This window comes from Cavia porcellus, unplaced genomic scaffold, assembly GCF_034190915.1.
Source record: "Cavia porcellus strain 051 isolate PalLab524CR breed Dunkin Hartley unplaced genomic scaffold, mCavPor4.1 scaffold_9, whole genome shotgun sequence".
Taxonomy (NCBI): domain Eukaryota; kingdom Metazoa; phylum Chordata; class Mammalia; order Rodentia; family Caviidae; genus Cavia; species Cavia porcellus.
In genome coordinates, this window is record NW_026947492.1 from 85,509,298 (window position 1) to 85,532,459 (window position 23,162).

Below are 23,162 nucleotides of genomic sequence, written 5' to 3' on the forward strand. Positions count from 1 at the left end.
AAGACCTACAATGTCTCCAATGTTTTGGTTTTGTCGGTTTTATTCTTTACTGTTTTGTTCAATTGTATTATAACTAATGATATAGGCAATTCTATTAGAGATAGCGGGAGGCATTATGGTAACCATTGTTGATCACCTTGTATTATGTTTTTACATTATCTATTATGTCCACCCTTTTGACTTGACCGATTCTGTTCTGTTATGTCACATTTGGTTTTACTCTCTTCCAAAAAAGTAATAAGAACTGTGGGAGCAATGAAACCCAAAATGTGTAATAGTCATTGTACAAAAGAGAGGAAAAGAAAGTGCTCTAAACTATATAACTGCATGTATATTTAAGTGTATAAGATAGAAAATGATATCACAGAGCTTTATTGGATCATTGAACAGAACTGTTTGCAGTATCATTGATGGAATGTCCACTCTACAAGCTTTAATTTTGTGACTTGAACAATTATTTCTAAGATGACAATATGTAATCCATTAACTAGTGATTTCCTACTGTTCATTTTTTTCTTCTGTAAATCTGTATAACTTGTACCCTTTCTCTGCTTTTTTTCCTTTCTCCTTAAATAAAATTAAAAAAAAACATAACTGTGCATGATTTGAACCAACCAAAGTCTTGCAAAATCTCAGTCTTTTCTTTAAATCTCAGATTGAGATGAACACATTTCAGTACTGCCATACCATAGATTTCAGTTTTCAGTGCATTACACAAGTAAGGGTTGCTGTGTCTGATTGAGTTAGCTGATGGCTGAACAAACATCTACACTGATGGGAGCGACCTTTAGACCTGGCTGACTGCAACTCAGGGTCAGTCCTGCCTCACTGCTCTGTGCATTCCTGCGCATTCTGGGTCCTTTGAAGAAATTCCAGAATTCTATTTTCACTGTGCTAATTGGCTAAGAATTGTTTGAATTGATGATTGGAAAAGTCCTGAGGAACTGTAGAGTGTGTTCTTCTGAACACTGTAGGGTAAAAATAAAACACCTAAAAATCACTCAGAAGACAGCAAACAGGTGTGAAGTGTGCCCCTCTGAGGATTTCTCATTGTGGCACTGTGTTTATTAGGTACAGAACTAGCACAGACTGGGCCCAGGCACCAGTGCAGATCCTGTTAAGAGCTCTTGGGTTTGTGACTCCACAGCTTGCCCTGCACCACGTGCATGCCGTGTTCAGAACAAGGATGCATTTCAGAAATAGATCTAAATTGAGCAATGCTCCTACAACCCCATCCTATGTTAACCACACGGCCCTATTTGAAGTACCAATAGCAGTTTTATTGCAAGTAGGGCATTTGACAGGAAACTTTACTCAGTTTTTCCTCCCAGATTTTAGACTCTTTCCAAGACAAAGCCAGTTACCATTGCATTTTTTTTTTGTGCTGCAAGTACCAGAGGGGCCCCCCAACAAATGTCAGGCACTGGGTGGGTGGGGATCTTTTGGTTTCTCAGGGAGGATGGGCCAGGCTCTCACCACCACCACTATGACCTACATCCCACACTGCACTTTTCAGTGAACAAAATAAAACAGAAGAGTAAAGCCACATGAGACTAATATGGTAAACTGATATCCTTCCAATAATTTCTTTCAAATTTTTATACCCATCTTAATCCAAATGCTATATCAAAAGTAATTGCAAAAATTCCTGTAAGAAGACAGTTCTTCTGAAAGTATCCATATTTTGATTTGTTCTTTTTTTAAGGGATTTATTTTTTTTAAATAATGGAAAATTTTCTCAAATACTTGTGCAGTTTCAAAGTTGTTTTTGCTCCCTCTCGGAGTGGCTCTGCTGATTACTTGGCCTGAAGAACCTCAAATCCCTACTGAGGAGGCGGGACACACCCACACCTAGGACATTGACCTCCACCACTGCCACCAGATTGGAAAAATATGAAGACTGATTGATGAAAGCTGCAGAAAGAGAAGATGTAGAAAAAGTGTCTTCCATCCTTGCAAAAAGATGAACCAGGTGGGAAGGCAGATCTGCCTTTCGTGTTGTGATCTCCAAGGGGAATCCTGAGTGTTTGAATGCCATCCTCATACATGGAATTGGTATTACACCAGAGACTCTGGAGGGAGAAATATGCTTTCACCTGGCCACTAAGTGTGGACAAGTATCACGCCTACAAATACTTCTGCAGGATAATTGTCCCGTTGAACCTATGGCCCTGCATGGAAGGACTGTGCTTCATGATGCAACAATGGTGGACTGTCCTTCCAGCATCCAGCTGCCCTGTGACCATGGGGACTCTGTGAATACCAAAGACATAGATGAGTGGACACCACTTGCCCTGGGTACTTAGCTGTGCAGGCCAACAGTATGTCAACTGCTGACAGAGGGGCGAGTATCAATTCCAGACACAAACGATACAGAACTGCTCTCATGCTAGACTGTGAGTATGGTTGTAGAGATGTGGTAGAAGCCTTAATTAAAAATGGTGCAGATATAAGTTGGATGGATGCCGTTGGCCATGATAGTTACTACTACACATGAATTGGTGTCAATCTGGATATTCTAACCTTACTAAAGACTGCAGTGAGAAGTACAGTAAAGGAGAGCACTTTGGAAGAAAGAACCATCTTTGCAACAGCTGAATTTGACATCCGGCAAGATGAAGCCAACATGAAATCCAGTCATGAGGAGCATCAAAACACTCAGGATTGAAGGCTGAAAGTGGAGATCTGAAAGAGAGGTTGAGAAAAATTCAGCAAGAACAAAGAGTACTGTTGGATAAAGTCAGTGGTCTACAGTTACAGCTGAATAAGGAAGTAGTGCTTGCTGATGATTTGGAAAGTGAGAGAGAAAAGCTGAAGACCCTTTTAGAAGTTAAAGAAAAGCAACATGAAGAAAGCTTAAAGACCATTGAGGCTCTGAAAAATAGATTTAAGTATTTTGAGAGTGATCATTTAGGATCAGGAAGTCCACTTCAGTAGCCCAAAAGAAGATGTGCTCAAACAAGGTCAAATGTGTATGAGGGAATCACAGTGCACTTCCCCGCGGATGCCAGCCCACGTGCAGAATAGGTCTGTGTTAAGACCCCTGGTGGTACCCAATCAAACCTCACACTCAGCAAATGAGATTTTAAAGAAAGAGCTAGAAGGAATGCAGAGTTTCTGTGATTCAGCAAAATAGAGCCTGCTTTAGCTCCAAAATGAACTGGCTCACAAGGTGGCAAGTGCAAAGCTTTAGCCTCAGAATATGAGAGCCCAGGAGGACTCAGATGAGCAGATAAAGCAGTTAGAAGATGCCTTAAAAGATGGGCAGAAGAGGTTGTAGGAAAACGACTGCACAGTGGAGCAGATGCAGATCTGTTTTCTTGACCTTAGGGAGCACCTGACAAGTGAAGCATCTGCAAGGAACGAGTCATGGAGGAACAGAAGGACCCATTGAAAGACATGAAAGCAAAGTATGGAGGCACCTTGGCAGATGTAGGAAAATTACAAAACCACAGTGAACAAAATGAGATGTTAGAAGAAGAGCTGATGGATGAAGGCAGGCTGGTTGGAAAATAATAAACAACACATTCTTCTCAGCTGCACATGGGATGTACTCTAAAATAGATCATATACTAGCTCATGGAACAGGCTTTACTAAACACAACAGAACTGAAATTATCTCATGCATATTATCTGACCATAATGCACTGAAATTGGCAAAAGAAACTGCAAAAACTACATAAACACATGGAAACTAAACAACACCCTCCTGAACAACCAGTGTATCAAGTTAAAAAAGAAATTAAACAATAATTACCATTTAATGAAAGTGAAAATGCAACATACCAGAACCTGCGAATGCAAGGGAAGTAGTCCTAAGAGGGAAATAGATAGCAGTGAGTTCTCACATCAGGAAAACAGAAAGAGCACAAGTAAACAACCTAATGGTGGACCTCAAGCTTCTACAAAAGGAAGTGAAAAGCATGACCAAAGCTCACAGAAGGGTGGAAATTACAAAGATCAGAGTAGAATTTAATGCAATTGAGACTAAGAAAGCAATACAAAAATTAATGAATCAAAGAGCTGGTTCTTCGAAAGAATAAATAAAACTGATAAACTCCTAGCCAATCTTATCAAGAAAAGAAAAAACTCAAAGTTGTGCAATGAAAAATGTGAAATTACTACAGTTATTGGGGAAATTCAGATCTTGAATATCTGCTTTGAAAATCTTTATTTGTGTAGGCTGAAAATACAGAAGAAATAGACAGATTCCTAAAAATGCATGAATTATCAAAGCTAAAATAAGAAGGTATAAAAATTTTGAGTAACCCAGTATCAGTTACTAAAGTTCAAAACATAATTAAAAACTTGTTGACAAAGAAAAACTCAGGTCCTGATGGATTCATAGCAGAATTCAACAAGAAATTTAGAGAATATTTAACTTAGAGAAGATTTAATTTGGAGAAGATTTGAGGATTAAACAGTTTAATCCTCAAACTCTTTAATGAAATTGAAAGGGAATCAGTTTTCCCTAACTCATTTCTGGAGGTGAATATTACTCCTATACTAAAACCAGAGACAGATCCAATCAAAAAGGAGAATTACAGGTCAGTCTCCATAATGAAAAAGGGGTCAAACTTGTTCACTATAAGAAAGATAGCCTGTTTAAGAAATGGTGCTGGAAAAATTGTTTTTCCACATGCCGAAAACTAAAACTAGACCCATGTCTATCACCATGTACTAAACTAAAATAAAAATGGGTCAAAGATCAAAATAGTCAAATAGAAAAACTGCATATGCCCCAAGAAAAGGTAGGTAGAAATCTTGAGGACATAGAGGCAGGCAAAGAGTTCATGAATAAAACACAATGAAACAATCAATTTCAAAGTATTTCAAAGAATCAACAATTGTTATCTCATCTTATTACAAAGCTTTTGCAACTCAAAAGAAATCACCAACAGAGTGAAAAGAAAATCCACAGAATGGAAACAAATTTTACTTAACATTCCCTCAGATAAAACTTATATCTAGGACACATAAAGAATTGAAAAAATTCAGATCCTTCAAATTCATTGACATAATCAAAAAATGAGCATGTGTGATAAACACTCACTTCTCAAATGAAGAAACACAAATAGCAAATAAATTCATTAAAAAATGTTCAACATTACTGGTCATTTGAGAAATTCAAGTTGAAACAAAGCTGAGATTCCATTTCACTCCAGAAAGAATGGCTATCATCAAGAAATCAACCAACAGCGGATGCAGGTGGGGCTGTGGGGAAGAAGGAACCCTTCTCCACTGTTGGTGGGAGTATAGACTGGTGCAAGGACTGTAGAAACCAGTGTGGAGATTCCTCAAAAAAACTAGGGCTGGAGGTCCCATTCAATCTAGCCATTTCTCTTCTGGATATTTTCCCAGAAGAATTCAAATCATCATGCCGCAGCAATATGTGCACCCATGCTTATAGCAGCACAATTTGTAGCATCTAAGTCTTGAAGTGACCCAAATGCCCATTAATGACATAACGGATAAAAAGATGTGATATTTTTATACAACCGGGTATTACTCAGCTATGCAGAAAGATAAACTTGAGGCTTTTATAGATGAATGGATACAGGTCATGGCCATTCTCAGAAGTGAAATAAATCAGACTCATATGTGTAAATATCATATTGTCTCCCTAGTATAAAAAATCTGAAAGAGTAAATGAGATTCAAGTTGTACAATATATATTGTGAAAATGAAAGGGAAAGAAAATGTTTGAAAGAAAAATATAACTGGAACAGAGGAAAGGAGAAAAGAAAGAATGTAAAAGAGTAAATGTGTACACACATAATAGGTAATTATACTACTAATCTCTGTTCATCAGAAAGAATAGTTGAACACTTTGTGCTTTCATTGATTATTTGATCTTTGTGCCTAAACTTTGTAATCTGAACAAGTACTTTGAAAATAACAGTATGAAATATACTAAAAAAGAAAAGAAATGGGCCAGTGAAATGAATAAGCCGCTCCAGTACAAATGGCCAGTAAACATATGAACAATGTTCAAAATTTCTGGCCATTAGAGAAATGCAAATTACATGCAAATTTCATCTTATACCAGAAAGCATAGCAAACATCAAAACACAACAAATCCCAGTATGGCAGCAATCCAGAAAAGAACCCTCCTACTTTATTGGTGGGAATGTAAACTAATACAACTGATTAGGAAATCAGTATGAAGATGTCTCAAGAACTAAAATCAGAAATTCTCCTCCTAGGCATCCTTCTGAAAGATCATATTAGAGTTACATGTGTGATCCATGTTTATAGCAGCACAATATATGGTAGCTAAATCCTGGATGCAACCTGCATGCCCACCAACAGCAAATGGGTAAAGAAAATTTAAATTTGAGAGAGACATGTAGGAAAATGGATACACCTAGAAAATATAATGTTAAATGAACTAAATTAGACACTAGCATACATACTGTACAGTATTTCTGATTTGGATAAGACAAGTACAAACAAGTCACAATGTGAAGGGCTGATAGGACACAGGGAGATAGATCTTTTGCAAATGGGAAGAAGTCCTAGAGGTCAAGCCTGGAGGCTTTGAGGACTAAGATGTGTCATGTAGAGTGCATTAAATAGCACAAGGGATGTGAACATTATATGCCACAAACATGAACTGAAAATCACAATACTAATGAAAATGGAGAAAGGGGATTTGCAGTTGGGGTTGGAAGGGGTAGGGAGGGGAAGAGGAATTTTAAAAATCAAGATGAATTATGTACATACACCTACCTACTCTCTCAGCTCAATGTAAACTTTGTGCACTACGAACATGTACTAATAGAAAATTCCCATGTTTATGTTGCTAGTGACAACTATGACACCAGCAAGCCCTAATAATAAGTAGGAGAGAAAACCTGCAAAGAATTCTGAGATGGGATCTACCAGATCTATAAGGATAATCTTTAATTCTTTTTCTTTAATCTGTTTTTATGTTTGCAGTACACGGTGATTACATTCACCTTGGGGTGTTGGAACACTGACATAACACAGTTGAATTCTTTTTATTTTCACCTTCATGCCTCTCTCCTCCCTCAATCTTTAATTCTTTAAATGTGGAAAACAGAGATAAAATGAAACCATGTGTATTCGTTTTACTCTATCTTGAATTCAGATCCTTCACTGCTAGATTTACAAAGTCACCTTGTTTCTTTTTTCATGTTATAATTTAAAAGAAAGTATATAGGAGGAGGCCCAATGCCATTTATCTTGAGGGAGATGCCATGGTCATAGGATTCAAGATTTCCCAGGGATTGAGCAGGTTGTTACATTGTGTAACACACAAAAGAAGTGAAGACCAGTGAGAAGTCTCTTTAATCAGTTACTTAACAGTGCTAAATTGAAAGCCAAGACTGCAATACTTTACAGCTGTTACCATGTAATTCTTCTGGTTTGTATCTTATTATGGGTTTAGACTAACATGTCCCATGAATCTCATGTGCTCAGAGGTGGGCTTTTTGAAGGTGGTTGGATCTATGAACCTCATTCATGGATCAGCCCAAGGAAAAGTCCACAGCTCAATGTGCTGTTAGGAGACAGGGCTTCCTTGAAGAGCGGGACATGGAGGTCTGATCTAGAAGACTGTGTTTTTGTGTTCTCTCTCTCCCACACACCCCACTTTCTCTCTTTCCAATCTCCTTTCTTACTGCCATAAACTGAGTAGCTTTTCCCTGCCACGACCTTCCATCGTGCCATTTCTGCATTAGAACCAGCTGATCTGCAGAGATCGAACCCCCTGAAATTCTGAAACAAAAAGAAGCTCCCTTCTGTAAGTCATGAGCATTGAGCATTTTGTCCTAACAATGGGCAGTGATCTCAGGTGTCTTAAACAGCCACATGTGTTAAAGACTTGGTTCCCAGCTTGGCACTGCAGTGTTGGCCTGTGGTGGAAATTAAACCATTGGGGTATCAGCATTTGAATGTATCCTTTCAGTCACTTGGGTGTGCACTCAGAGGGAGTTGTGGAAACTTGTTTTCTTTTTTTTAAAAAACTTTTTATTTAAGGAGTAAAGAAAAAAAAAACAGTGAAAGGGTACAAGTTATACAGATTTACAGAAGAAAAAAATAAACAGTAGGAAATCATTAGTTAATGGATTACATATTGCCATCTTAGAAATAATTGTTCAAGTCACAAAATTAAAGCTTGTAGAGTGGACATTCCAACCATGATACTGCAAACAGTTCTGTTCAATGATCCAATAAAACTCTGTGATATCATTTTCTATCTTATACACTTAAATATACATGCAGTTATATAGTTTAGAGCACTTTCTTTTCCTCTCTTTTGTACAATGACTATTACACATTTTGGGTTTCATTGCTCCCACGGTTCTTATTGCTTTTTTGGAAGAGAGTAAAACCAAACCAAATGAGACATAACAGAACAGAATCGGTCAAGTCAAAAGGGTGGACATAATAGATAACATAAAAACATAATACAAGGTGATCAACAATGGTTACCATAATGCCTCCCGCTATCTCTGATAGAATTGCCTATATCGTTAGTTATAATACAGTTGAACAAAACAGTAAAGAACAAAACTGACAAAACCAAAACATTGGAGACATTATAGGTCTTCAAAAGTAGATAAAAGTCAATGAGAATGGGCGTTATAATGAATCTCATTATCTTCACAGCTGATGCCTAAACTTTCGAACCTGATACTATCCAGCAAAACAGAATAGGGGAACATCAGTTAAAAACAAGATGGTGAGAGTAATACAGGGCTTCGAATCAAGGTAATAGAAAGTCAAAGTGGGTTACTATATTATATCCTGCTATTTTTTCCCTTTAATTAAATGGATAAAAATAAAAAAGTAAATAATGGAGTGGAGATTGAGAAAAAAGAGGGCATAACAGCGAAACAGCGCAGATCAAAACATAACCATTTAAGCAGAATAATGTTTCACCACCAGATAATTCCGACCCAAAAGTAGTTACCATATTGACTCTTTCCTTGAAGTCCTTGAGTACAACTTCGTATACTGTAGCATTAAGTATATCAAAACAATGTAAAACCATTTAAGAGAATGACAGCATTACAGAGTATTTAGAATCGACTAACAGAAAATTAACAATGGTTTCTGTATAATCTCCTTGTCTTTAAAAGGTTTTTGCTTATACTATCGTACATAATAAAATCCAATAAGATACAACCTGTTTAGACCATTTGAGACAGAAGAACAAAAGCTAGATGAGACTTCAAAACAAGATGATACTAAATCAGTATTACCTATTAAGATGTCATTTTCTCCAAAATAGCTGTTCCTATCATCCAATCTTCTCTGTCTCATTTCTGTTGAGCTCTTTTTCTGTCAGTAGCTGTCAGTTTGTCTTCTTCATTTTGTTCTCTGCTCCATTCGTTGTGGCCTCCCCGCCACTATTTCTGGGTCTTTGTATTTTTCTTTTTTTTAGAATATCCTGCAATACTTTCTGTAGGGTTGAATTGGTGGTTGCAAATTCCCCCAGTTCCTCTTTATCCTGGAAGCACCTTGTTTTTCCATCCATTTCCAGGGACAGTTGTGCAGGATATCTCAATCTTGGCTGGAGATTATTATCTTTCAAAGCTTGAATTATTTCCCCCCATGCTCTTTGTGATTTGATGGTTTGTGCAGAGAAATCTGCTGTAATTCTGATGGGTGTTCCCTTGTAAGTGGACTGTTTCTTGTCTTTTACAGCTTTTAATATTCTGTTCTTGTATTGAATTTCTGGAATTTTTATTATTATATGCCTGGGTGTTTCTCTGTTAGGGTTGTAGGTAGCTGGGATCCTTTATGCCTCATACATCTGAGTATCTTTACCTTTTGCTAAATTAGGAAAATTCTCCTGGATTATTTCTGTGAGTAGCTTTTGTAGTTCACTTGTTTGTGTCCCTACTTCTTTTATGTTCTTAATCCTTAAGTTATGGCTCCTCTTATCATCTTCTTGTCTTTGTATTATTGCTGTTTGTTTCTTTGTTATTTTTAAGAAGTTTTTCATTTCATTCTCCCATATTACAAGTCTGCCCTCCAGTTCAGATAGTCTGTCCTTAGTTTCTTTCAAGCTGTTATGCCAGTCTTCGATAGACTTCTTAATTTCTTGATAGTCCCTTTGAACCTGCTTCACATACTCTATGCTTTCTCTGTTTTCTCCATCAAACAATTCTCCCCTCTTTTTCTGTTCTTCCGTTCCACCATCTGTTTTTTTTGGGGGTGGTGCTTAGCATTTCTCTAACTATTCTGCATACTTCTAGCTTCAGGTCATTGATAACTTCATTCCTGAATTGGTCTATGAGGCTCTCTATATGGCGCTTAATGTCTATTGGTGCAGTGTCCGCTATTGCCTGTTTCTCAGAATTGGGGGCCGAGGAGCCTTTCTTGTTGCTTCCCTTCCCCATATTCTCTGTTCCTTATATATATGCAAGCTTACATAGGAGGCCCAGCTTCCCTGCCTGTCAGCCACAGCCTGATCAAATTGCGCTGGCTAGGTGTTCCCGCCCACCGCTGTGCACCAGGGAGTTACGGACTAGGCAGCCTAAGCGGGAGTCAGTCGCCCCTCTGGCCACCGTCAGGCTCTGGGATCTGGGTTAGGCCAGCCTACCAAGTCCGCCCGTAGTGTCACCCAGGCCAGGCACTTTTCACCAATCCCGTCCGAGAGGGGAATGTGTGGCTGGAGTCGCCACAGCGCCCTGCTCTTACAGGACTGCCTGAGCCCAGAAAGTCCTCCGCTGGAGTCAAACTGTGGTGGAGTGTCAGTTTCTCTCACTCACCTCGCCACCAGTCAGTGTACGCCTCCTTGTCCGTCCTATTTTTCGACTCCGTTCGCAGACTCCCATTCCCAGAGCTTCTGTGTGTCTCTCCTTGCCAAGCCGCTGTGGAGGCAGTCAGCCACCGAGCGGCGGGAAATCCAAACTGCGGTTTCCAATGGCGCGGGGTCCAGCCTCCACACTGAGACTTTTCTGTTCCTATTTTAGCACCAGGACTGCATTACAAGTTGGTTTCTCTCAGCCCAGTTCGTTCCTGAGTCAGCAGAGCATATCTCTACCGGCTCATGTCTCCTTAGTCCGCATCATTCCTGACTTCTGAGCCGAGTCTTTCAGAGAGCCTCCGGTAGTTGCTGTTATCTGTCCGCCATGTTCTCCCGGAAGTCCGAAACTTGTTTTCTTGCTTCCTTCCCCTTTCTTCACTTCTAAGCCATGCTATGAGTAGTTTTGTTCCAGCACCCACCCCCACCGTGATATGCTGCCTAACCATAAGTGCAAAAGTAGTGGGGCCAATCTACCATGGACTGGCACCTCCAGAGCTGTGAGCCAACAGGATCCTTTTCACTGGATAAGCAGATTATCTCATGTACCTGTATAGTGACAGAAAGCTGACAAATGCAAAACCAAGAAGATGAAGCTTTGCAGTTTCTGCCTCTGATCTCTTAAAACACTTCCTTGAAACCACAGTTTTAGAAAGAAAACCATGGATTAAAAATTCACACCAGAAAGGAGGTGAAAATACTTTAACTCTATAAGCTGATTCCATTCCTCAGCCCAGTTGAATTCCATACAGACCAGTGAATCTAACAATCACCCAGGCAATCCCCAGCAGTGTGAGCTATCATCAAATATCCTCCTCTTTGATTTCGGGTCATAATACTACACAGTTATGGACAAATGAATGAGATATTGACATGTACGAGTGAAACACGATAGATAATGATAGTGGATCTGTCTTTTGCAAAGTTATACTATTTGAAAAAGTGTATCAAAAGTCACCACGATCAAGGGATACAGATGCCTAAACGTCCGTAAGCCAAAACTTACAGAAGCACTTTCTTATGCTGTCTTCATTATTGTTTCCCTTTAGACACTAATCTGTAAGACCATTCTTTTTTATTTCTTATTATTTGAAAACTGTCTCGGGGTTTTCTTGTTAAAACTCCGTGCTGAGGTCCCCTGCCTGTTCCCTGTCCAGTCGCCACATCTACCCTCACTGCCTCCCCACGTGCTCTGTGATTTCCTAGCAGCAAGGACGGTCTCTGATGTGTGTTAGCACTCAGTATTCTCTCCATCCGCCACTGGTTTAATGTTTAGAAGCAAGTGAGCCAAATGATAATCACCCCCGTCCTTGTTCTTTTCTTTCTGCCCTAAGGCTCATTAGCTTGTATTTCTTTTCACTGAATCCAGTCACTGTGTCCATCATCACGTAAGGATTTTTGAAATTTTTTTTCTTTTCTTATGCTCACTATTCTAACTTCGTTTACACTGACCCTCTGCTTCAGTCTCATTTCCAAATACAATTACTTTCCTGCATATGAGAGCTGAGTAGTTAAAATCCCTGGGCTGAAAATCAGAGTCAGCAATAGCATCTTGGCTAAGCAGTAAATCTTTCAACTGTGAGCACTGATAATAGTAGCTAAAAATAATATATGTTAAGCAATTATCATATGTTTGATACTTCTTTATGTATATCCATCCAGTGTTCCTATAACCTTATGGAAAGTACTACTAACATTCCTGTTTTACAAACAGTGAAACGGAGGCTAAGAGATGCAGACTTCCTTACGTTTGTATTGTTGGAAGTACTGTGAAAACTAGTCTGCAATGTCTCATGCAGCACGAGGAGATTATAAATTATATTCTATGGGATCAATAAAGTGCAATTACAGTAACGTTTGAAATAAAACAGCTTATCAAATGGCTGGATAGCAAGATACTTCTGTAAAAGACTAATGAATAATAGTGTATCTAAAGCATATATCTTGCCATAAATACACAAGTATCTCCTAGTTCTGCGGGACCTGTGTTTGGTATGGAGGACTGGTATACACATCTGTCTTCACTGTAGGAATCTAACGGCTTTGGAGAGAAAATGCTAGGAAGCAACCCTGGACACATCACTCACCTTTTCCTACTCCAGATAGGTATTCAGGAGCCTTTGTCCCTGCTGGTCATGATTTCTAAGAAGTCATAGTTTGGAGTCAGAGATCTTGTGGAGACATGAATAACTCCTCAATGCATACTTTCTGACTTAGAGAAAAAACGAACTCAAGAACAGGAGCTGGAAAACTTGGGCTTCCATCTGTTTGCTTTTCAACCCAAAGATACAATTTATTAGACTGAAGGTGCAGCTCAGTGTGAGGACTCAGGCCTCATCCCCAGTCCAGCAGGGAGAAAAAAATAATAATTTATTAAACATTATTGCATCTGTTTCAAAGAAGTGAGGACAATGCAGGTATTGTGGTGCTGCCTCTAATCCCTGCTCTCAGGAGGCTGAGACAGGAGGGTTGCTGAAAGTTCCAAGCGAGCATAGGCTACATAGTGAATTCGAAGTTAAGTTTACTACATGGCAGGAAAGTGCCTCAAAAAATGGGAAGATAATGCCTACCTTGTCTCAACAATAGGCTTAGCATAATAATTAAATGATATGGGTATGAATATGTGTGTGCAATTCTAAAATATCTACTGTTCATTAAAAGGAATTGCAATATACACTCAATTTTCTTTTTGTACTATAAGTTTTTGTTTATTTTAAAGAGATTAAAGCAAAAAAGGACAGAACAAAGCAGAGCATATCAGAACAATGTAAGCAACACAGTATTTCACCACAAGATGACCCGTAATTAACTATAACTACGATAACATCCCTTTCTTTTGAAATAACTGAGCATAACTTTATATACGACAGTATCAAACATAACAAAATAGTATAATATCATTAAAAAGAATGAAAGTATTGCAGGGCATTCAGACCCAAATAACAGAAAATAAACAATCGTTACTATATTATCTTATTGTCCATGAAAATTTGTTTCTACTACTGCACATAATAAAACCCAATAAGATATTACATGGTAGAATTCAATGGAAACAGAAGAACAAACGTATGGTAGGACTTCAAAACAAGATGATATTAAATCAGTACTGGCTATTACAATGTTTTGGTTTCTTCAAAATGGCTGTTTATACCATCACACATTATAAATTCAAACAACCCAGGATAAAACCATTCCAGCTAATGAATGGAAACATTATAAGGCTTCAAAGCAATGTAATGAGGAATCGTGATTACCATAAAACCTTATGTACTCTTACCATTTCTTACACTAGGAAGACTATACGATATTTATATATGTGAGTTTGATTTATTTTGCTTATGAGTATGGTCTCAAGTCGTGTCCATTTATTTATAAATATCTCAATGTGATTATTCTTTATAGTTGAGTAGTACTCCATTGTATAAAAACAGTTGATGGACACTTAGGTTGTTTCCAATATCTGGCTATTACAAATTGTTTTGCTATAAACATGGGTGCACATATATCACTGTGGTATGCTGTTTTCAGTTCTTCTGGGGATATGCCTTGAAGTGGAATAGCTGGGTCAAATGGGACTTCCCATCCCAGCTTTTTGAGAAATCTCAAGACTAATATCCACAACGGTTGTACAAGTCTACACTCCTACCAAAAGTGCAGAAGAGTTCCTTTTTCCCCACAGTCTCTCCAGTATTTGTTGTTGGTAGTTTTCTTGATCCTGGGCATTTTTCAGGAGTGAGATGGAATCTCAGTGTGGTTTTAATTTGTATTTCTCTAATGAGTAATGATGATGAATATTTTTTCATGTATTTATTTGCCATTTGTCTTCATCTGAGAACTGTGCATTCATCTCAGCTGATCATTTTTGGATTGGCTCTTTGAAATTTGGCCATTTGATTTTTTAAATTATTTATGTATTTTAGATGAAGTGTTTTGTCTGAGGGACAGTTCACTAAGAATTTTCTCCTAGTTTGTGGGTTTTCTTTTCTGTATGCTAGAGATTTCTTTTGACATGCAGAAACTTTTTAATAATACGTAATTCCAGTTATTGATTTGGGAAAGTATTTCCCATGTGGTTTGATTCCTGTTCATGAATTCTCTACCCCTTACATCCCTGGTAAGTTGTATTTGTATTTTTGTTTGCTTGTAGGTATTGTTTAATTTCTTCTTTAATTTCCCCTGTGACCCACTGATTGCACAAGAGTGTATTATTCAATTTGCATGTGTTTGTGGGTTTTTTGTAGTTTCTTCTATCATTAATTTCTAGTTTCATTGTGCTATGATCTGATAACATACATGGGATAATTTCATTTGTTTTGCATTTATTTAAATATGTTCTGTGGGCTAGTATATGGTCTATTTTGTATAAGGTCCCATGTACTGCTGAGTATAATGTATATTCTGATGTTTTTGGATGGAACACTCTGTATACATATATCAAGTCCATTTGTTCACAGGTGTGATTCAATTCTGTTATTTCTTTGCTGATTGTCTGTCTGGTTGATGTGTCCCTTGGTGTCAATGGTGTGTTGAGCACTCCTGTTATAATTGTGTTATTGCTTATTTGACTTTTCATTTCTGTTAATACTTGCTTTGTATATCTGGGTGCTCTGTAATTTGGTGCATATATATTTAAGATTGTTATCTCTTTCTCTTGAAGTTCTCCCCTACCTAGTATGTAGTGACTTTCTTTATCTCTTTGTATCATTATTGGTTTGAAGTTCACATTGTCTGCAAACAGGATAGCTACCCCCACTTTTTTGGGAGTTCTGTTTGCATGAAATACTGTTTCCCATCATTTGACTTTCAGTCTGTGAGTTTCCTTTTGGGTTAGATGGGTTTCTTGTAGACAGCAGATGGTTGGGTGTTGTTTCTTGATCCATTCTGCCAATCTTTTTCTTTTAATTGGTGAATTGAGGCCATTTACATTAATGGTTATAACTGTTATATATTGGTTTATTGTTGACATGTTATCTTTCTGCTGTTGTATCTTTGCCTTTGCATTCTGTTTGTCTACCTTGCTTAGTGGTTGTTTCCTATGTGTATCTAGAATGTCTTTCAGTATTCTTTGCAGGGTTAGTTTGCTGATCATGAAGTTCTTCAGCTCTTCTTTGTCATGGATGTATTTCATTACTCCATCCATTTTGAAGAATTGTTTTGCAGAGTACATCATTCTGGGTTGGAAGCCCTTTTCCTTTTGGATCTGAAATACTTCACTTTATGCTTTTCTTAAATTCATTGTTTGTGTTGAGAAATCTGCTGTGATTATGATAGGTTTTCCTTCAGAGGTGATCTGTCTATTCTCTCTAACAGCTTTTAATATTCTGTTCTGGGATGGTGATTATTATATGTCTGGTGTAGTTTTATGTTGGTTATGGCTATTTGGAATTTTATGTGCTTTAATAATCTATGTCAGTTTCTATTCTCATGTTTGAAAAATTTTCAGCTGTTACTTCTGTAAATAGCCTCTTGATATCATTTGTGTTGTCCCCTTCTTTTTCATTTACCCTATGAATATTATGTCATTTTTCTTTGCATCACCTTGCAGCTGTTGAATTGTTATTTCCTGTTTCCTTGTTATTTTTAAAAGACCTATCTTTTCCTGTTCACTAGCTACAATCTTGTCTTTGAAGTGTGGAATTCTATCTTCACATTTGTTTTGGCAGGTTTAACAAGTTTCAATGGAATTTTTGATTTCCTGTATATTTCTTTGAATCTGCTTCATGTATTCTGTTTGTTTCTTATATTGTTCATCCAGGGATTCTATCTTTTTGCATTGTTCCTCTAATTTTTTAACTGTGTCTTCTTTAGATGTGTTCACCATTTCTTTCATTACTTTTATCACTTGTTCTTTTACCTGAGAGATTATTTCTAATTTGTATTCCTTCATAGCTTCCCAGGGCTGCTGCTTTATTTTAGTTTCTTTCATTTCGGGCATTTCAGGTGAGTGGCTTATATTTTGTTCTATGTACATGGCTCCTAGGCTTTCTTGAGATGGGCTGGAGTTTTGAGATTGCATTTTGGTCTTTCATCTTGTTATTTTCTTATATTTCCATGTTTCTAACAATGTTTCAAAGCTTCCCCTGGGCATGTTGGAGATCGCCTCCTATGCTCTCAGCTCCTTGTACTGAATGGAGGTTGCAGAGCGTGGTCTAGTCAGGCCCACAGGACCTCCTGGGCCACCTGCTGTGTTCCAGGAAGCTTGGCAGGCTCCTAACCAATGTGGGTGATGGTCCAAAGCTCTCCCAGGCTAGCACCAATACACTGGAACTCACATCACATGCCCTCAGCTCCCCAGCTGAACGAAGGTCACTGGGTATGGTCTAGTCAGGCCTGCAAAACCTGAGAAGCCTAGCCCAGTGTGTCTGGAAGCTGAGCAGACACTTCACTGCTGGGAGCAATGGTCTTAAACTCTCCCCAGGCCTGCACCGTTGAGCTGGAACTCATCTTGTGCAGCCTCAGCTCCCCAGGTTGAATTTCACTGGGCGTGGTCCTACACTCAATTTTCAATTTGTCTCATTACCAAGATTTTCCCATAGATCTAGGTCTACATTGTCTTTGTTTATTTTTCTCCTTAGTAGAATATTCATGCACTATAAGCTTGATTCTCTATGAATGCTGAATGTTCTCCAGAAGAACAGTTTGTGTCTCTTACAGAAAAGCTTTGCGGATAAAGAATCAGTCATAAGTGTAGTTATGAATAGTTCAGGTATGGAAAAAAAAAAAGAAAGTAGTCAATGGGCCCTAACCACCAGAGGGGAAAAATGTCATTTTTTTCAATTTAGTGTATAGCTTTGTGAACATACCTAATAATTGTGAGAGTCGACCCCCCTGCTACAACCCCCTCCCCAGAGCGGGGAATGAAAGAGTTAACTCCCTAACTCCCCAGAGCGGGGAATGAAAGGGTTAACTCCCTAACTCCCCAGAGCGGGGAATGAAAGGGTTAACTCCCTAACTCCCCAGAGCGGGGAATAAAAGAGTTGACTCCCTAACTTCCCAGAGCTATCAAAACAGAGCAGTAAAGAGTGCTTCACTCCCTAAACCTTTTCCCAGGAGATAGTCAGAGCGGGGCCAAAGGGAATGTCTCTGCTAGTCATTAGCCACTTGATGTTCTGTTCTTTGTAAAGATAGAGATAGGCAAAAGAATGTACTGTATAAACAGGACCAGGGAGCACCTGGCACTCTAAGGTCAACCCAAGACCCTCGGTCTCCATGGTTACTCAGCCCCAGACCCTCAAATCAGCATTAGCCAGGTCCTGCGCCGCTCAAAATTAACCAATGCGATTTGCTTCTGTAAACTTGCTTGCCTCCTGCGTGTACCTTTAAAAACCCTGCACAAATTCCCCTCGGGGCCCCTCCGCACACGTTTGCCTGAGGGACCCCATGCGCATGGAAATAAACTTTCTTTTCCTCACCAAGAGCTGAGTCCTTGGGGTCTCTTTCCCTGCGGCGTTGGCCCTAACATCTTGGAGGCCCCACCGAGATAGCACGTCTCACGGGAGGTGACCTCAACGGCTCTGCGGTGGGTGAGTACGACTGGTCGCTTCTTATTTTTACTCTGAGGATCAATCTACCGGTATTTTACGCCCCGAGCCAACCGGGCAATTTTTGTTACCTGTTTTTGTTATCTGTTCTCTGTTCTCTGGTGACCGGGGGACGCCCCACACGGTTTTCCGTGACTCACCGTCTGCGATAGGGTTTTCCTGTCGGTCTGGGGAATTTCATTCCCAATCTGTGGTCCGTCTGGGCCAATCTGGGGAATTTCATTCCCAATCTGTGGTCCGTCCGGGCCAATCTGGAGGCACCCCCTAAGGTGACTCATTTGATGTGAAACTCATGCGTGAGAGTGAGGTGGCCGGCCTGTTTGTCCTGTGTGTTGTGACTGTTGTGATCGGTTATTTGTTGTGTCGCGCGTACGCTAACCACTCTTTGTCTTCAGAACACCATGGGACAAACGACATCGTCCCCATTGTCCCTCACCCTCGACCATTGGTCAGAGGTTTGAGAGAGGGCTCACAATCTCTCCTTACAGGTTAAAAAAGTAAATGGCAGACTTTCTGCTCGTCTGAGTGGCCCACATTCTCCGTGGGTTGGCCACCGGAGGGGACTTTCCACCTTCCCCTCATCTTAGCAGTTAAGAACATCATCTTCTGCCCTGGACGAGAGGGCCACCCCGACCGGATCGCCTACATCTTGGTATGACAAGACCTCAGGGAGGAGCCCCCACCATGGGTAAAACCCTTCCTTCCTCCGCCCTCTCCTTGGTTGCCTGTTTAAACTTGTTACTAACTTAGGGGCTTCTTGCCCATTTCTGTTGTAGGATCCATATGGCTTATTAGATTCAAGGTTCATGATAAAAAAAATTATTTCCTTTAGCTGACCAAACTGTACAAAAAGCTCCCTTTGTTTGTGTCTTTAATGTTGTGGCGCCTTGTTTAATATGTAAGACTTCAATTGATTGCTTGCAACCTCAGCATACCTTTTAAAAGGAGTATTTTTTCCTCTCTGGTAAAAATGTAAACATGTGCACATATATATGTATATCTATGGTTATTAAAAATCATATCAACTTTACCAAGTAAAAACCAGATGGTAATATATTTGAGCCAGTTAAAAGGTTACAGTTTTGTTTTTAAAATACAACATTTTTATGTGGTAAAAAGACATAAAATAATTAAATATGATTTAGACTACTAGAAGGTGACTTCAAGGGTTCTGTTGTGAGTTTTAATGTTGTCTGAGAAACGAGAAAAAAGGTAATTGACTGGTAATAGTAAAAAGAGGGACAAAGAGAGTGGTCTTCAAGTAAAGGTGTCTGGCTATGCCAGAATGTAAAAAAAAGATTAAAGCTTAGTTTGAGAGATATTATTGTAAGTTGTAGAAGACTCAAGAGGATGTAAATTTTATTTGTCTTGTATTTGTCTTGATTTATAGTACTACAAATAACAGGTTTGACAAAAAGTAAATGTGTTCAGAATTTGACAGTATTAGATCAGTTTTGATAAAAGTATACATAAGATTGTACTTTGCTGCAAAATGTTTCCATTAAAATGAGATTATAGGTGATACTACAAATAAGATACAAGTTCTTACATGTACTGTAAACATCTGGGAGATTATGCAGCACAATTTTGTTACCTATAAAAAAGCCCTTTTTGTTAAAAATATAATTTTAGTAAAATGATGGCCTGTCACGTGACACCCTTGGACAAAAAAACAGTGTGCCATCCAGATAAAGCCGGCTCTCTGATCCGGAATGCCAAAACCATGTTCTCCTTTTGTGCTACCCTGACTGGACATCCAGAGGTAAGGAGGTTTCCCAGTATCGCCAGTTGTTCTCTTTGTAACTCAGTCGGCCCCACATGTTAGACAAAAATTACAAAGGTTTGAGAGGTTTAAAAAAATGCCCCTCAGCCAGTTAATAGAGATAGCACAAAAAGGTCTTTAAAAACTAAAAAATTTACAAAAAGATAGCCAAGGTGTTATAAAAAAAAAAAAAAAAAAAACTTTAAAAAAAACAGACGAGAGTTTCTAGGGACAATTGGATACTGTAGGCTAAATTTTACTAAAAAGCTTGCCTCTATATGACTCCCATAAGGGAGAAACTCAAAATTCGCTGAACTGGACTGATAAATATAAACAGGCCTTCCAACAGCTCAAGCAGGCCTTGACAGAGGCCCCAGCCCTGGGACTCCCTGACGTTACCAAGCCTTTCACCTTGTTCATAGATAAACTCAGGGACATTGCCAAAGGAGTCCTAACTCAGGACATTGGCCCTTAAAAGAGGCCCATAGCCTACCTCTCCAAAAGACTTAATCCAGTAACAGGAGTATGGCCCCCTGCCTAAAAATACTAGCTACTGTGACAATGCTACTTAAGGAGACAAAGAAACTCGCTTTAGGCAAGTGATTTCTGTGGTAACCTCTCACAGTTTAGAGACTCTTATCAAAACCCCTCCTAAAAAAAGGCTCTCCAATGCCAAAATTCTACTGTCAAGCCCTGCTTCTAGACCCAGAGTCAGTGATATTCAAGACTTCTTCAGCTTTAAACCCAGCCACCCTTATGCCTGATGATGACCTGGAGGAACAAAGGACACCTCTCCATGAGTGTGCTGACATCCTCAAACTACAGCGGAACCTACAGGCTGATCTTACTGACCAGCTTTTAAAAAATGCCGACAACTGTTCGATGGAAGCAGCTTCATCCAAAACGGCAGAGACAGATGAGTGGCCGGGACAGCAGTGACCACCAAAAAGGAGGTACTCTGGGTTAAAGGGTTAGAGCCTGGCACCTCTGCCCAAAAGGCGGAGCTCATTGCTTTGACTGATGTACTAAAACTAGCCACAAAAAAAGAGGGTAAACATCTATACTGATAGTAAATATGCTTTTGCTACTATACATATACATAGAGCCATCTATTAAGAGCGAGGTCTCTTAACCTTGGCCAGAGCTAAGATTAAAAAAAAAAAAAAAAAAAAAAAGAGGACTCCACAAATCCTAAATTTGCTGACAGCAGTCTGGCTGTCCGCAGATTACTGCTATTCACCTGAGGAAACAATTTGGCAGATCAGGCCGCTGAAAGAGTAACAATCACATGAGAGAGGCCAGCCGAAAAAGTAACTGCTCTGATGCGAGTCCCCCCGACCTTATCAGAACCAGTCTACACAAAAAAGACTACACTGGTTGTTGTGAGCCATCTAACGGATTCCAGTCCCTGTGACTAAAAGACAAGTACAAAATTTCTAAGAGCCACAGGACTGATCCATAGTTTGGGACCCTGGCAGAGGCCTGTTGTCTACCTTTCCAAGAGACTTGGTTCTGTGGCAACCAGATGGCCACCCTGTCTGCGGTGATTTCTTCAATGGCCCCCTCATAAAGGAGGCTTAAAAATTGACTTTTGGACACAAACTCTTAATTGTTTCCTCCTATTCACTGGAGACTCTCATCAAGGTCCCACCAGACTAATGAATGTCTAATTCCTGAGCCATACATTATCAGGCACTATTTCTGAAAACAACAGCTTCAAACTCGGCTACTTTGCTGCTTGAGGATGACCCCTCGTTGCCTCATTGATCACCTCACGAAACATCGACCTTATGTAGTTGATAAGCTACTGTCTAGAGTTCCATCCTACTTCTCTGATAAAAACAGTTATGTCTCTCAAGAGCCCATTTGCACTTAAAAAGACCAACATCTGACAGCTCAACTTCCAAGAGATTCCGGGGCTAATATCAAGCTAGCCCAGTCTGTGAGCTTCAGATGCCCTCAGTGCCAATTGGTAAATCTAAAAGTACTGCAACAAATAAAAACCACTGGTTATCGTGGGACTATGCCTAAAAACACTAAAAAATAGATTTTACAAAAATAAAAAGCCTAAACTTCAAAAATATAAGTGTTTTCTACTTAGTCTGAGTCAGCTCTGATAGCAGTTTCTCTGATTTGGTCTCCCTTTTTATCCGTGGGGTCCAACAATGGCCTGGCTTTTATAGCCTAGTAACTCAAATTAACCTAAGCTTTACAGATCAATTAAAAAAAAACTCGATTGGGCTTACCAGCCTCAGAGTTCAAAAAAAAAGGTAAAAAGATAAGTTAGATTTTAAAGACTATAATTACTAATGGCCTTAAAAACTGGCAAAAACTGGGTGAGTCTCTTTTCCTTCTGCCCCTTTACATGCGTGATACACCCCCTATGTTACAGATATTTCCTCTTTTGAGGTTTTATGTGAGGTTTCTAAAAATTAGCTAATTTAACTAATCAAGATCTTATTAAGTCTCCCCAGACTTTTCAGCTAGCTGTGACTTCCATCCACTGGTTACTTCGCTGCTGCCCACTACAGCTAAAGAGCCTAGACACCTGGACAAGCGACCTCACCGTAAATCTCTTGAGAGCGACCTCACCGTAAATCTCTTGAGAGCGACCTCACTGTAAATCTCTTAAGCCGCAATAGATTGTCAAAACAGCTAAAAGCCTGCCTAGATTCAACGTTCCCAATGCAGACAAGTCCCAACTTCAAAAGACCGTCAGCCTACAAATAAGTAAACTGTCATTTCTTCCAAGGACACTTTAAAGCTTAAGATTGTCTAATATAACTGATAATTTTGTGTTCTCCTCCTTTATAGAGACCCCAAAGAGGCCTCTGTCTAACTTAAAAATTGTTACTTATATGGTAAAACAGAGTAAATTTAAATGTTGGTTTTCTTTCTCCTTTTGGTTAACAGCTTTAATGACAGCTACAAGACCTTTGTTAATCCTCCTACTGGGCCTTATGTTATAAACAAGTTGATAAACTATGTCAAAGTTCTTAAAAGCTTGTGATTTTAAAGACACATACAAGGTTATAAACAGATGCAATAAAAAAGCTAAAAAAAAAAAAATTAAATC

At 39.1% G+C, this 23,162-nt stretch overlaps 1 pseudogene; it reads left to right on the forward strand.

The window, feature by feature from the left end:
* The first annotated feature begins 1,895 nt into the window (after nucleotides 1-1,895).
* On the forward strand, nucleotides 1,896-3,516 carry LOC100724804 (uveal autoantigen with coiled-coil domains and ankyrin repeats-like; annotated as a pseudogene).
* Nucleotides 3,517-23,162: the final 19,646 nt, after the last annotated feature.